This window comes from Toxorhynchites rutilus, chromosome 3 (genome assembly GCF_029784135.1).
Source record: "Toxorhynchites rutilus septentrionalis strain SRP chromosome 3, ASM2978413v1, whole genome shotgun sequence".
NCBI lineage: Eukaryota > Metazoa > Arthropoda > Insecta > Diptera > Culicidae > Toxorhynchites > Toxorhynchites rutilus.
In genome coordinates this window covers 272,917,177-272,931,483 of record NC_073746.1, presented here as the reverse complement: position 1 = coordinate 272,931,483, position 14,307 = coordinate 272,917,177, and the positions used below count along the sequence as shown (strand labels likewise).

The following is a 14,307-nucleotide window of genomic DNA, read 5'->3' as shown; positions in this document are numbered from 1 at the left end:
TGTCCCCGGCATGGGTTTGGAGGATACTGCTGATTGGAATTGCAGATGTTGTTGGCTCCTGTGACAACGGTGAAAATCTGCACTGTTGTTTGGCGACTGGTAATGGGGGAAATCATCTTCCGGCTAGTTTCTATTGATGGCTATAGAAAAGCCAGATGTTTTCACATCATAGTCTGAAAGAAAATGAAATAATTAATGAAAGAAAAAGCGATAACAGTTTCCTTACTCACCAGTTATATGGTCCATTTGTTTTTGTTTGAGATGACAGTTTAGCGGACTACCAGTGATACCATTTGTTTTTTTAATTATTCCGTATTTTCGACCAATGAACTATACACTCTTAAGAAAAATTGGTATATATGACGATTTTTGGGTAAATATTACCAATGATTAGTTGATTTTTGCGATATGAATTAAGTGCGCTACACATACAACATCACCGTCATCGTCCCGTTAAATATTCTCTTGGACTTATTCTGCCGACGTCACAATTTCCGGTGATGATGTATGTGAATGTTACCATACGATTTCCATGGGAGAATATTTGACATTTCATTACTTCACGTTGACTTCACACTGACGGGACGTTGTATGTGCAGCGCACTTTATTCGTACATATTAGGCGATAACATTAGTAAACAAATGTAAAACCAGCCAGTATAACAGTAATTTTTGAACTATTGTATGCAATTTTAGTCATTTGTTGAATTATCTAAATGCGGTGTAAGCCACATTACAATGCACATTAACTCGAGGCATGGCCATTGCAGCGTCCAACATCTGATCCTGCATCGATTGAGTTTGATTCTCGGCTACAAATACAGAATGGTTACTACAAACAGCTACGATAGACTACATCAAAGAGCCAGTTCTATGCCCCTTTTCAAAATTGAGTTGAAGCGCAGCGTCAGTGGAAACGGAACCTTCGTTTTGACAATTTCGAAAACATCCAATTGATTGAACCACCGATCACAATCGTCGGAAAATAGTTTATGAAGTTGCCCTTGACCAAATCCGACAATATAGCGGTGGAATTAGAGCTCAACTAGGCTCGTTTTAGTGTCTCGAATTACCCAGATTCCTCATTATTGAAGTAATGTCTTCACTTTCTCCCGCAACAGATGAGCATGGATCATTATTTGGCTGTCCAATATGTATCAATGTTGATTAAAGAACATAAATTGAATTAATTTTCAAGAACGTCACTCACCTGTCTGGGTAAATTCAACCTTTTTCTGTGGAGAAACAATATCGAAAAGTAGTTCCGCTCAACTCAATTAACAGCTAGACAATTAGGTTAATAATGTTCTGTTTACATTTCTTTCACGGTTTCCAGCAATGACAATCGTCAAAGTTACCGATACCGCTTAGTAAAACGTACCAATCATTGGCAGGGATGTATATTGCATCTAACATTGATTTTACATACAGTTGATTAATATTTACAGAAAATATGTACATTCTACTAATGTTTGCCTCACTAAAGATTTGGCATATTTTAGTAATCTGTTTTCTGGGTGTAGGCAAGACGGAGAAGTCATAGCATTTCGGCCAATGTTAGGTCGATATTTTGTTCGTCGACTGGATTGTGGGTTAGCTGCAAATACATTCCCAGCTGAATTTGACAATGCGGAAGACAGGTCAGAGCCTCATCTATCGGATCCCAGTCTACATTGTTGTTCCAAATCGGTCCCAACAAATGGTGTCGACAACGGTGCCGATATCGTGCCATTTTGCAATGATTTTGTCGACCTATCCTTCGTATCTGACAACCAATTACGAGCCAAACCTGTGCCAATCTGGCACCGCGTCGACCGATTGCAACACTGTTCGACCGTTCTTATGGCTCGGTTTGTTTCTAAGAAAGTTGAAATAAAAAGTAAATAGAGTGTTGATTTGATAATCAATTTTTATACGAATATTCCGATTCAGAATATAATATAATCCATTTCTACTTTTCTTAAATATATGACCAAAATAATGAAAAATGACATCCAGGAAAATTACGCTACGATGATATCTATTTAATGTTATTGCGTTCGTTTTGCTGGTGGATCTTCCTACAGATTGTTGTTTCCAATCAATACACTAGCCGCATCCCTTTTCTCGCTGTGCTGTAATATAAAATTGTTTTCTTCCTTATGTATTTTGAGAAAAATATAGGGTTCTTACCACCAAATTCATCTCATCCACTGAAATTTTATGTTCGCCTGTCTCTTCTTTCGCTGGAAACCAGCAGAACAGTGAAATCACCATCATCCTCATAACCAATTATGAACTCCAGGAACTCAACCATCGCTCCAATAAGCTTGAATCACTCGTTTCATTACTCTGCTGTTCGACACGTATCGATTAGAATTGTTCCTTTTGCTTTGGTGACCCTTAAGGTCATTCTAAGAAATCGTGTATGTGTCCATCTGAAAATAACATTCAATTAATTTAACTATTTATTTACGCATTACTTACTGTGATTTTCCCACGCAGCGTTCAATTTCAGTTTTTGTGTTTCAAGAAGATCGCAGGTTCACAGCTGAAGAAACATACAGACATGGTTTCCATGTTTTGAAGAATACAAGACAACATCATCCATTCGCTCGCTTTTGTTTTGGATGACAGTCTAGTGCGAAAGAGAAGAACTACAATCGCTGCAGTGATGCCATTTCGCTCAGTACAAGTAATCATGTAAAATTATGGCTGAAACTATAGGCCGTGCTGCCTGTGGAGGGCAAGACGGGGTTGGATTCCATCACTTTTGTAGCACTTTTCGTCGCTCGGTCGACGTGATGTCGATAACCACTCGAAAATCATTTAGAGCGGGATTCTATAGCAAACTCAAGTTGGAACGTTTTTGCAGTTGAGTTATTAACTGAAGAAAAAGTTTATGAAGAGAAATCGATCAAGTCACTTACACCCCTTGCATTCTAATCCCCTCATATACTTCGATTCAACCGACTTCTTACATATCTCTGGAAACTCAGAAAAAATGAGTGGTTCTATAGTTGTGAAACGCAGTGTATTTTTCCCTAAAATTTCGTTAAAAAAACCTACGAAATTACATCCTTTTCTTTTTGTACGTTATTCATATGCTGAGAAATGTCGTACTTTATGCGATCAAATTATAACTGAAACCGCTTTATGTCAATAAATTCTGGAATAACTCCCGCTTGTTCATCAGCTGATTGCATATTATAATTTCATAGCCCTGAGTCGGAAATGCGGTCGTGTCCCAGGCAAAATCTCCTACATTTTTTATAGATTGGTTGGCAGCTTGAAGATTTCCATGCTACAGCTCAAATTATTGCGTGCAATATTATTATTCTTATATTGTTGTTCGGCGGCTAATTTTATGATGGCATCATGGATTCGTTTCTTTGTAGGGTAATATAAGCTTATAAAAACATGTTTCGCATGTCTAGTTCAATCTAATTTGGTCAATCGTTGCCGTTGAAATATATTTGCGTAGTTAATTGACATGTTTACTCTGTCAACCCTTGGATTCCAAGGGGTGGAAAAATTCACCAGACAGAAGACGAAAGTCAGTGGGTTTATTAGGTGGGAGAATTACGCTTCTTTGTGTCTAGACCTGCTGCAGCAATATTGTCTTTACCTCCACACAAAGTTGACGCATTCAGTATATTGATTTTCCCTTATGACTGTGAGCCAGTTATCGATGTAAAGTCGGAACAATTGGCAATCAGCCTAACAACAGTCTTACAGAAACGGTTCCAATGAACGATTCTGTTGAGAAAACTGGGCCGTTCGGAAAATAGTTTGGTTCAATATCACACTTGGGTTACATTCTTGGGAATAATGATTGTCTGATTTGGTTCAATGGTATTTGGTAACAAACAGTAAAAAGTATCATAGTTCCGCTCAACCCGGTAAAAAATGGTGAAATTTTTAATATTTTATTTCAAAAATTCACGTCGTTCTGGTTAAGATTATTATGATGAATGCAATGAAAGCAATGAAAAAAAAAATGCAATGCAAGAAAATGACTATCGCTCGCCTTTCGGTAAGCTGTACAAAGGCACATATATGCAATATGGGTTTTATAGATGAAACGATATGGGTTTTTCAGATGAAACGCTCACGCAAAAAAATCGAATAGCTCCTTATAAAATTTTGGTTTCGCTCCGTCGATGGTAACACTGCATTCCCCACTTAGGGACGATAATATTCGGCTATTCGTTCAGTCTGATCGGATGGTTTTGTACAATGTACAATTTACAAGAACGTGTATTTTTAATGAAATCGTATTACTCGAGCAACCGAAGCCTTAATGAAACTTAAACAAAAAAGACGGGTGGGTAATGTCAGGGACATAACCGGAGTGACGTAGGACTATACAAAGGGGACAGCTTTTGTTAAATATATATTTTTTAAATATATTGTTTTATTTTCTTCTCCTACGTGAATACCTACTGTGGAGGTTCAACCCGATGTAGTATACAATTTCTATCACTTTGGGGCACTTGTGATATATTTTCGGAATGAAAGAACTCAGGCACATTCCACTAATATAAATATCACTATATTCTTAGTTCCGTCCTCGCGTGCATTTGACACTTGTTAACTTGACTGGTTGGAAATGTAAAAGACCTTTTGCTTGCATTCGACATGTACTTTTTATAATGCTTAAACTAAAACTCTACACAAGGTAGCTTCTATTCTAGAGGAGGAGGAGCCAGCAAGGAAATATGTGAGCGCGTTCGATTGGTTCGAACGGGTCAATACGGAGAACAAAAGGGTAGTGGTTGTTTCTGTGTGTTGTCATTTCACACTTGGTTGAAGTGGGTTAGTTCTGCATAATGTTACGCTGCAAGGGTGAGTGGTTGTTATTTAATATTATCGTATGCAGCTGTGAGCTTGTGACATAAAAATGCATTTGGCCTACAAACATGTATGACGATAATTTATGGCGTGGGAATGAATTTGTGGGAATAGGATCGTTGGGATTTTATGACAAGTGGGAAAGGATAATGGTAATAGGTTATCCCGCTACACCATCCCTCTTTGGGAGAATGATGTAACCGGGTGGAATCATTTATTATTATTATATTCATTATTATTGGGTGTTATAGCTTCTCCTCTTACATATGGTTATCTAACTATATTTACAGGTTGTGATAAATTCGTAAATTTAATTATATAGTGTATTTAATTTATAATAGTTTTAATTTGTTCTGTGATGCTTATTGTATAATATTTGTATTTAATGATTGTCGATAATTATGATGATAATAACAGTGATGATTTTAATAATAATTATAATTGGGAAATAATTGAGTAAAAATGAACTTAATCTCTGATACGTACCAAATTTCTAATACCCCCTTCCCCCTAACGGAGGAGGGAATTATAAGTAATTAATCTATTTTTATGTACAGTATGAGTGTTTTGGGTTTTCTCATCTAATAATGTCGCGTTTGGGTGATTTATTGATATGACCTTGTATGGTCCTTGATATACCTTGTCTAGTTTTCTTCTGTTTTCGTTAGTCATCATAACTAAATCATTCTCATGTATTTGTATTGGGTTTGTATCTTTCTGCTGATCTTCACGACGCTTTTGTTTGATTCTGTCAATTATTTCTTTTGCTGATTTTGTTGCCGTTTTGAGTTTGAATTGTAATTCTTTATGATATTGCTCGATATTGTATACGGGTTCAATGTGTGATTTTAGGTTGTATGGCAGTGTTGCGTTTCTGCCGAAAACTAATTCAAAAGGTGTGTATGAAAAATCTGTATGTGGAGTGGTGTTGTAACAGAATGCGTAGTAAGGCAACCAATCATCCCAGTCGCTCTGCGATGGGTTGATGAATTGTCTCACGTATTCATTAAGACAACGATGGTTTCTTTCTAAACTTCCGATTGATTGCGGGTGATAGGGGGTAGAAAATTTTTGTTGAATTTGGAGTAATTTTGAAATATTGTCAAATAATTCATTCTTGTATTCGGTTCCTTGATCAGTTTGAACAATTGACGGAGTACCGTATACGAGAATGCAATTTTCTATAAATGCTCTCGCTATTGTAGATGCTTGTTTGTCTGGGGTTGGTTTTATTATTACGTATTTGGAGAGGTTACATTGGATAGTTAATGCATATCTATTTCCTGAATTAGATTTGTTAAAAGGTCCGATAGTGTCAATAGATACACAATCAAAAGGTTTTTCTGGGGTGGGTATTTTTATAAAGTTTTCCTTGGTCGGGGTTTTGTGTTTATTTTGTTTGCATTGTATACAATTTCTAACATATTCATAAATTTCTGATTTCATTTTGCTCCAGGAATAGAGTCTACTGAGCTTTTTATATAATCGATTGGCACCTATATGTCCTCCAATTGGTGCATCATGATAATTTTTCAGGATTTTTAATTTTTCTTCTTGGCTTTCTATCACACGCTTGGGTGTGTAGAGCACTATTTGCAAGTCTTTTAGCGAGTCGTTACAAGTCTTCTTGAAGAATTGAACGCTGCATAATTGGAATATCACGCTTGATAACGCTAGAGCTATCGCGCTTATTCTTAATTTTTTGGCCATATTTTCAACTTTCTGTAATAGATTCCCTAAGGTCTCTTTCGAGTTGCTTGCAATTTTTGTATTTGTCGACATTAATTCTTTGAATCCTGTTTTATTTTTAATTGCGCATTTCATATTATTAAATTCATTCTCGCTAGCGTTTTCATTATCTTCGAGTGCGCGTCCGCATTGAAGTTTGGGTAGTTTTTCCCATTCGGTTGGTTCAACTGCCTCGTATACTTTGAGTTGATCAGGCTCATTGACATCGAGTACAGTGTTATTATTCAAATGTTCGTATTCCGTCTGATTCATATTTTGTTCTTTTCTTGTCATTGCTCTCGTTTGAACGGCTAGGACGTTTATTGTTTTCAAAGTTTCAGAATCAATTGCTATTCGTGATAATGCGTCGGCAGTTACGTTTAGTTTTCCTAGATGATCGTCCCATGTGTCATGGATCGGTACTTCTAGATTGGTCTCATTGAAGAAAAAGGATAGTAACCATGTCTTCAAACACAGATTACATTCATATTTTGTTAAAAAGTCTTTTCCTAGAATGCCGTCAGCTGTAATTGGGAATTGTTTATTCACCAAATGGAATTGGTGTGGAATTTTATTATTTTCTATAAGTAGACTAGTGTTGGTACTACCTATTGTTTCAAGTTTGCCTTCGGTCACGCCGTTTATTATGCATGTATTATTTTTGTTAATTTTCTGGGTACGTTTGATCAAATTTTCCTTTAGGATTGATATATCTGCCCCTGTATCAAGAATAAGAACGCATGGTTGTTCGCACATGCTTAATTTAACTATAATAAACATTGAACAAGTAATATTTAGGTTGAAAATATTTGATGTTGATTTCGGTTTTCCTCCTGTTCTTCGTCCGACAACGCGCGGAGGTTCGCAGCCGGGTTTTCGGAGTTTTCCGCAATTCTAATGAAATGTTGCGGTCTGTTGTAATAGTTTTGGCTGCCATTGCCCCTAAAGTTTCTGTTTTGGTTAGGGAAATTCTGTTGATGATATTGGCGATTTTGGTTAAAATTTTGGTTTTGTTGAGGTTGATTATTGAATCTACCACCTCTTCCTCTATAGTTATTAAAATTTCTACCACGATTGTTCTGGTTGAAACGGTTAGGATGCGGGTAGGGCGGTTGTCGCTGCCCGCGATTGTAAATAAGCACATTTGCTGATTTGGTTGTCAGCGATTTATATTTATTGACCTTCTCCACTGCGTCAGCTATGCTGGTGAAGGCTCCCGCACGTAATATAGTTTTTAATTCAGGGTTATCAATGCCTTCGATGAGGGCATCGATTCCTGCTTGGCAAGCGAGTTTTGCTGCTCGTTGCGGTGGTGTCTCTTCCTTGATGTGTAAGTCGATGAGTTGTTCGGTCAACTCTTCAACTTCCTTACATAATTCGTCTGCTGACTGTTTTTTTATAGACTTCAACTTCGCTAATATGCTGTCGGCGCTAGTCTTTGATATACATGTAGTTTTTAAATTTGTTAGCAGTGAAGGTATATCCACGCTATTATTAATTGCTCTTCGGGCCTTTTTGTCGAGTCTGGTCAGTAGGAATTGATATACCAACGCTTTATTTGCGCTGGGGGAGATCTCATTTAGTAGTGTGGCTGCACTGATGAACATATCGAGTCCATCAGGTGAGCCGTCGTAGATTGGCACCATTGCGGCTGCCTCTTTGTAATCGAATTTGGACATTTTCGGTTTTTGTATTCCAACAACGAACAATATCGCAAGAGCTACTTCTTTGAAAGATTTTTGTTTAATGATAATGTTTATTTTATTTCTAATATCTTGATATATTAGATTAGCATTTTCGGCAAGCAATAACAATTCTTCAGCCTCTTTATTGTGTACGAGAGGGTCTACTATTGTTTTAATATCTTCAGCTAATTTTTCAGCTTCTGCGAGCTTGGTTCTCAATGTAGCTTTTCTTAACTTTTTAGTTTGCTCGGATCGCAGTGATTTTGCAATTACTTGTAATTTCTGTATTTTGTTTTCTATTAAACTTGCCATTAAATTAAAGGCGAAATTTTTTTTTATTTCTGTTTTTGTTGATGTCTACAACAAGTAGTCTTACAGCTTAGCACATATTTTACATGAACATTTTGTGTTTTTTTTTTTTTTCATTAACAATTTTTACTTCAAAAATTTTTTTTTTTCATATTTTACATCTTATAATTGACTTACCATCTCTGTCGGCGGTATCCTACTACAGTATCAGTAAGGCTGAGCTTTGTGAAAGGTGTGACATAGATGGTTGCTCCATGGATGTCTTCAATTTTGATATTGAAACCTCTTTTCGGCTGCTTCGGGTGTTGCTTCCTATATTGCCGCCATCCGATTTTTTCCACTAATGCGATGTGTTCCGCTTGGGCCTCCGCCTGGGCCAAGATGTCCTTGATGTTCTCGTTCCACATGTTTAGTTTTTCCAATGGTCACTAGTTCGTGTAATGAGTTTCTATTGGTTCGTTCACATGGGTGGTTAGCACAGTTCCGTTTATTAGTTTACTTTGGTCTAGTTGGCACGTCTTCGTTGATTAGTTCACTTTGTTCAAATTTTGAAGAAAAAAAAAAAAATAGTTCACTTCTGCCCTTTATACCTGGTTGAGCTGTGCCGCTCTCACTGCTCGGGAGGCTACTCTCTCCGAGTGATTCTTATAAAACGTGTGCATTAACCGCACAACACCGTAACCTAACGCAGCACCAGCAAGGATGCATAAAGCAATCGTTTGCGGTGAACTCGACACTGGGGCGCTCGACACTATCTCGTCTGCCGAGAAAAAGCCCATTTTTGAACGTTCACTGTTTCGTCAAAACAAAAAAAATTGTTTGGTTTCACTCATAGCCGAAGATTCAGGCTAAAGTCTCGGTCGCCATGTGGAGGTTCAACCCGATGTAGTATACAATTTCTATCACTTTGGGGCACTTGTGATATATTTTCGGAATGAAAGAACTCAGGCACATTCCACTAATATAAATATCACTATATTCTTAGTTCCGTCCTCGCGTGCATTTGACACTTGTTAACTTGACTGGTTGGAAATGTAAAAGACCTTTTGCTTGCATTCGACATGTACTTTTTATAATGCTTAAACTAAAACTCTACACAAGGTAGCTTCTATTCTAGAGGAGGAGGAGCCAGCAAGGAAATATGTGAGCGCGTTCGATTGGTTCGAACGGGTCAATACGGAGAACAAAAGGGTAGTGGTTGTTTCTGTGTGTTGTCATTTCACACTTGGTTGAAGTGGGTTAGTTCTGCATAATGTTACGCTGCAAGGGTGAGTGGTTGTTATTTAATATTATCGTATGCAGCTGTGAGCTTGTGACATAAAAATGCATTTGGCCTACAAACATGTATGACGATAATTTATGGCGTGGGAATGAATTTGTGGGAATAGGATCGTTGGGATTTTATGACAAGTGGGAAAGGATAATGGTAATAGGTTATCCCGCTACACTACCTATCTACCTGAAAAATGGATTAGTTTACTGTTTACTCTTTATGAATATGTTGATGGTTCTGAAAAGAACCTTTGGTGTTGTGTTTTTGTTATCACTCGATATTCCCATCTTGTTCGGTTAAACCTTCCTGTTTAGCTATTGCGTTTGCCACTCGCCACAGCTTTCACAGTTGGAAAATTTCTTCCCATCCAGCTTGAGACATATTGTTCAGTAAATTACACTTAATGCGACGTGCCGGAGAAACACTTTGCCACTCACTGAAACTAATTGTTGCCTTGATGAGCACCGAACCAAAGCTGCTCTGTTCTTGATGCGGGTTTTCTGATTGTCGTGAGCAGCTTTGCAAGCCAACTCGAGCACTCCGACGGCCGAAACTCTATAATCGCAGTTAGGTATACTGGTGCTCCGGCACCAATTCGTTCGGCCTAGTTACCCTTGCGGAGCAATCAGTGAATGCGACCAACAGGGAACTGGAGACCTGCACGGTTCGAGTGAGACTTTGCTTTTCCCTTAACTTGTCCTCCTTTGTTACGTCCACGATGCCGATGCCGTACAACCACACGGGTTTACGGTTTGAAATAAATAAGATATTTTTTTGGGGTCCGCGTGTTTTATACTCTAGCGGTACACACTCACAGGATAGAGACAAATCGGCAGACTCAGCCAGAGGGGCGAGTCCAACGAGACGAACGAATGAGCGTTAAAAGGCAGCGATGGGAAAAAAATACATTCATTACGATTTGTTCGCTCGTTGGATTCACATGCAGGCTAAAAAGGGTCCTTTTCAGGATCACAAAATTATCTTCAATCTAAAGAGTTTATTGTTTTGTTATCTCTCGATATCCCCATCTTGTTCGGCTAAACCTTTCTGTTTAGCGATTGCGTTTGCCACTCGCCACAGCTTTCACAGTTGGAAAATTTCTTCCCATCCAGTTTTGTGACATGTTGTACAGTAAATTACATTCAATGCGACGTGCCGAAGCGCCACTCAGTGTCGCATTGGAGGCGATTTTAACCTGTAATTGAACATTTGCGATGACAGTGGTTCAGTGTCGACTTTCAATGTGGGGTCATAATTTGGATCTCTATATTTACAAAAATGTCCAACTAAATAAGTCGCATTACATGTCCGTCCAATTAGCTAAATTTCGAACTAATTGTAAATTACTGTACTTTCAATCTGGAAACAATTTAAGAATTGGTGAAAATTGAATAATCAGGAAAGTCCCCAACTATCAATAAGCTCAGAACAACTGTCAAATTCACATACTCATCAGATCCTGGCAAAAAAATTATAAAAAATCAATTTGTGTTTTATTATTATTTTGGATAATGTTTTAGAAAGCATTGAACTGTATTTCCTAAACTCTTTTTTGGAAGGCGCCTTGTTTTATGGAATGGTTCCAATTTAGAAAACTTAGTACTCGTGGTTTTGAAAAAAACCATTTCGAACGCCCTCGATGCCGCCTTGTTCTGGATTTGCCACCAAAGCAGTTTGTATAATGAACAAACTTTTTTCTTCTGCTACCTGATGTCGTTTTGCGATTGCGTTTGCCATTCGCCACTCGCTACAACTGCCTGTTGTTGTCTTGATGTGTTCTGTTCTGAATGCGGGTTTTCTTATCGTCGCGAGCAGCTTTACCAGCCAACTCGATCAATTCGGCGGCAGAAACTATATAACGCCGGCTAGGTGGACTGGTGCACTGGTACTAACGCGCTCGGCCTAGCTACCCTTGCGGGGAACTCCAGATCAACACGGTTCGAGCGGGATTTTGCCTTTCCCTTCACTTTTCCTCCTTTACCATGTCCAGACATGGCTGCTTGGGTTGGTTTGGTGATGTGTTGTGATGCGAACCGATGTGGTGTACGGTTTGAATGAGAATGATCGTTACGGCAGCGGAGCGGGGATTTTTAAGCTGACTGGCTGGCTCGAGAATTACGCATGTGTGGGACTGCGACCAATGTTTCGTTCATTTTCTTTTTCCTTTCCAATCGTGCTTCATTCTATTTCGCTGCTGCTCTGGTTGCCCGTTTTGGTCAGTACGATTTGAGGAGCACAAAATGGACCAATCAAAAATGGGCACATAGTGCATTTTGACAATGCTTGATATTTCACAATTATTCAATTATTTATCTCATGAAAAATGAAAAGTTATTCGTTATGATAGATGCGTAGATATATTTCCTATCAATTGATTCAAAAACCTTTGCGATCTATTGAGAAATGCTCGAGTTATAAGCGTTCCAAATCTTGCATTTTTTCCTACTTGTTCAGTGCCTAGATTTCCATTTCACCCCCTATATATTCCGGTTAGACGTAGTCCTACGTCAAAAAAAAAATCAACATTTCTCGTCGTCGATTACTCCCTCTGGGAGTACGATGAGGACCGTTGCTATGTTAATAAGCCACGAAATTTAGAGGAAGTCGTAATGTTAGAGTTGTGCATGAAGAATTTTGTTCACCGTTTAGAAACGCGTTATCAAAAAAGGTGTGGTCACATCGAACATGTCGTAAAATAAGCTTTGTTTTCGTTTTTTAGAAATAAAACTTGGTTCACTTTTGTAGAAGTTATTGAAATTAGTTGCGTGAGCGTTTAATCTGAAAGACCCTATATCAAAAATATTGATTGAGCGTAAGAAAAAGTTTACAAACATTTTTCTGCTGTTATTTGTTGCAGTTTTTCTCTAGAAGTTAATAGAGTAGGATTCCATAAACAAAATTGTCTTATTTCTGAAACCAGAAACTGATTCAGTCGTAAAAAAATACAAACAAGGCCTCCCAACCGAAAACATAGATCCACAACACATGAGGAAATTGGAGCCAGCGCAACAAGACGTAAACAGTATTCAGTGGGAATGAAATTACCATGTTGCGTTTACTGCTCTGTACCTTCCACGCGACACTTTGATTCGATTATCTAATTAGTGCGCTCGTTTGCGAGTATTTTCTCCGTATCAACATTGGTCTGGCTGACAGAATCCCCACAGTGTGTATTTACTTCCGAGAAGCGAGAGAGGAAGATAAAAAAAACCGTCACAATTTAAGCTCCATCCCGATGGCAAAAGCTGAAATCAAAGACGAACTGTAATAATAATATTTACGATCGAATAATGAATTACGCCTCGCTTACACTCGTCTCCCCTGAGGCGGGGCTCCGGTGCCAGATATGCCAATTTATTCGCGGCGGATGAAGGAAAGAAATGGGCGCTTTCATCTTGGCAAAATATGATATACGCAGCGCGACCAGCTGCAGATCAGTTAAGAGTGTAAGGTGAATTTAATTTTAGCCATCATTCGTACTTACTCTTCGATAAAAATGATGGTGGTATGCTTCCGGTGGAATGTCATGTCATAAAGTCTCATTTATGAAGATGAAGGAATTTATTATTATATTTCCGAGAAAATTGCGTTTAGATTGGGATTTTTCCGCAACGTCATTTGCAATATATTCTGAACGAAATTATATTTAATAAGCAATGATCATAAAGTCGGAATGTTGTAAGCGTTCAAATTCAATTCCGTACAGTGTTGTGAGTCATCTTGATAATTTCCCGGCTCTGTCCCTATCGCTCGCCGTCATCGGGGCAATGCTCCGAAGGCAACGCGCCAACCAATAATTCACTGCAACAAACAGGAAGTGCATCGTTCAACCCCGCGCTGCAGTGCAAATTAAACACACTAACTGGGATTCATGTTCTTGTAACGTTAATTAAAACAGCGAAAAAAAATGATAATAATAATATATTCAGCAACAATTTGCATCGAATTAACCTTAAAACCGTCTGCTATTACTCTTTTGTACCCTCCCAGCTCAGTCAGAACGATGCGAACCGACTCGCGCCACCCACAACGCCCACCCAAGGCTGTTTCCTAGCTTTCGAGCTTTTGCCGCGTGGAATGAAAGCAGCAAAAAAATTATAACAGCGATAGTGTTCGGGTTTGACTCGAGTGCTAGCTACATGAATTCACCACTTGTAACAGGTTGCTTTTACGATTGGATTCCGTGCTACACGGAATGTTGTCCCGGTAAGTCAAAAGCTCTCTCTCTCACTTCGCTTTCGGCTAGTACATTATAGAAAGTTTTTTTTTCTCTCATCTTCCTACTCTGGACGCCGAAAAAAAAGGGGTTTCGTTTCATGACCATTTCATGACATTACCATCACCAGCTGTTAGTTACTTGAAACATGTATAGCTGACCGGAAGTTATAGCAGTAATCTTTTAATCGGCACTGCTTGATACGCTGGGAGCAGACCGGCAAGAGAAAAAAAAAACACGACGAAGGGTTTCAACTGGGGGTG

At 38.5% G+C, this 14,307-nt stretch overlaps 1 protein-coding gene and 1 long non-coding RNA gene across 2 annotated transcripts in view; one reads left to right on the top strand and one right to left on the bottom strand.

The window, feature by feature from the left end:
• LOC129778563 (putative mediator of RNA polymerase II transcription subunit 26) overlaps positions 1-14,307 on the top strand; it is a 162,832-nt gene that overhangs the window by 19,144 nt on the left and 129,381 nt on the right. The window lies entirely within an intron of this gene.
• On the bottom strand, positions 1,958-2,604 carry LOC129778566 (uncharacterized). Its single transcript, XR_008743457.1, has 3 exons — positions 2,467-2,604; positions 2,173-2,417; positions 1,958-2,114 (listed from the first exon to the last, which is right to left on the bottom strand). It is a non-coding gene; the product is annotated as an uncharacterized LOC129778566 (long non-coding RNA).